This window comes from Sarcophilus harrisii, chromosome 2, assembly GCF_902635505.1.
Source record: "Sarcophilus harrisii chromosome 2, mSarHar1.11, whole genome shotgun sequence".
Classification (NCBI taxonomy): Eukaryota; Metazoa; Chordata; class Mammalia; order Dasyuromorphia; family Dasyuridae; genus Sarcophilus; species Sarcophilus harrisii.
The window spans coordinates 116445476-116447694 of NC_045427.1; the positions used below are offsets into that span (position 1 = coordinate 116445476).

Sequence of the window (2219 nt, forward strand, 5' to 3'; positions counted from 1 at the left end):
ATTGCCCTACTGAAAGAATCATAGATGAAGGATAGGAAGGTCATTGACTCTGAGAAGCTAGGAAAGTCCACTTTTACTCAGCACTTCTGCACAGAGAGATCAGATATAAATCACCAGAATGAGTCTGGAACTTCTCAGGACTTAATCTGTTTTTCTTTTTGGTTTGTTAAAGTTGTGTGAGTAAATATAATCCTTTGGTTAAAAAAAGTAGCTTATGTTTTATTTCCTCTTAATAGAACTCACTTTTCTAATATGTAGAGGAGGGATAATAGCATCTATGATGTTTTACTTGTGAAATTATTATAAGACAATATATGTAAACAGTTTTGTATACTTTAAAATGCAAAGAAGAGAAATCTATACATGTTTGTGGAATTGACCAAGATCTTTGATACTGTCAGTCATGAGGGTTTATTTCAAAATATGGTAAAATTTGGGTGCCAGAAGAATTCTGTTCATCAGTATTATACATTAGTTTTATGATGGCATGCTTGCCCAGGTTCTGGATAATAGTGCTTTCAAGCTTTTCCATTTACCAACAGAGTTTGGCAAAACTACATACTTGTTCCCTGCTTTTGTAGCATGGTATTTTTTAGCAACCTTCAACAAGGATGAAAAAGGCATCAAGGTCAACTCGCTGATGGTAAATTATTTAATTTGAAAAGGCTACAAGCTACAAGTGAAGACTAAAGTGGAGAGAAAGTTGATGGATGATTTTTTTTTTTTTTTTTTTTTTTTTTTTTGCAGATGATTGTACATTCAATGCAGTCTCTGAAATTGAGATGCACCAAAGTTTGGATTGATTCTCTGTTGCTTGTACAAATTTTGGCCTAATAATAAACACCAAGAAAATACAGATTCTTCACCAGCCAGCCCCATACCTTCTGTATGTAGAACCATCATTATAGCAAATGGAAAAATGTTGAATACTGTGGATAAGTTCACTTACCTTGGCAGAATACTTTCCAGGGAAGTACACATAGATGATGAGTTGACATGCATTGCCAGAGGTAGTTTAGTGTTTTGGAAGCTCCAAAAGAAAGTATGGAAGAGAAGATGTATTAGACTGCTTACCAAAATGGTCTCCAGAGTCACTGTGCTGACTTCATTGTGGCCTGTCTATTATAGCTCACCAGTTCCATGCCAGAAAACTGAATCACTTCCGTTCGAATTATCTTAGGAAGATTCTGAAGATCATGTGATAAAATAGGTTACCAGATATTGAAGTTCTTTCTCAAGCTAAACTGTCAAGCATTCAAACTCTACTACAGAGAGAATACTGATCAATACCTTGTTGGAACCCATGATGCACCTATTAGCTACGTTGAATATTGTCCAGATGTGAATGTTTTGGTTAGTAGGACCAAAGAGTTAAATTGTGGGATTCCCAAACTTCTTGTAATACAGGAACTTTTTCTCAACTGGAAAAGGTTTATATGTTCTTTGTGTCTAGAGACATTAATTGTGGAGACAACTGGCTGGAGAGTGTTGGTATGAGACTTGTGAAATATGGGCTATGTGCTGTAGAGAAGAGAATCTAGTCAGAAATACTAGACTTCTTTTGTTTGAGCATTTCCAAATAAGCAATGTTATATGTTAACCTCTATTGAAGACCAAGAGGCAGTTGAATTTTGGACCCAAGTCCTGAGGTACAGAAGAAAAAAATATGTATTCAAATGCCACAGGCTAAAAGAACTAATATTAAGCATATTTTTTCTGTCAATACCATTTCCTTTTACAATATTCACTACCCATTTGCTACACATGGATCTGATAGATTTGTTATTATTTGTGATCAACAAGAAATGATTATGCCAATTCTATCAGTATCCCATTAGCATAGTTTTCCTTGGCTTCAGTAATGATGAGCTATTGCAATAGAATCATCATACACGTATGAAATGGATGACATAGAACTTCCTGAAGATGGTATCTTCATTCACCAGGTAACAGGTGCAGAAAAAAACCCAAGGAAATGGCTTCAGAAATGTCTGGAGTGACTTGCCCAAGACACCAGAAGGAAGAAAAGAAGTCATATTTGACCACAAGAACTTGAAACTCTCTAATAATATGTCTTTTACCAACTTATAGTACAACTATAAAAAATTGATAGCCAAAAAAAGTGTTATTCAAATGCCAACCATGTTTACCTAAGAAATTATTATTTTACAGAGAATTCATACACAAGAAGTATTCACATGGAGGTCAGAAGAAGTGAT

General features: G+C 34.9%; 1 pseudogene; it reads left to right on the top strand.

The window, feature by feature from the left end:
- Positions 1 to 487: 487 nt before the first annotated feature.
- On the top strand, positions 488 to 2056 carry LOC100929033 (annotated as a pseudogene).
- The last annotated feature ends 163 nt before the right edge of the window (positions 2057 to 2219 follow it).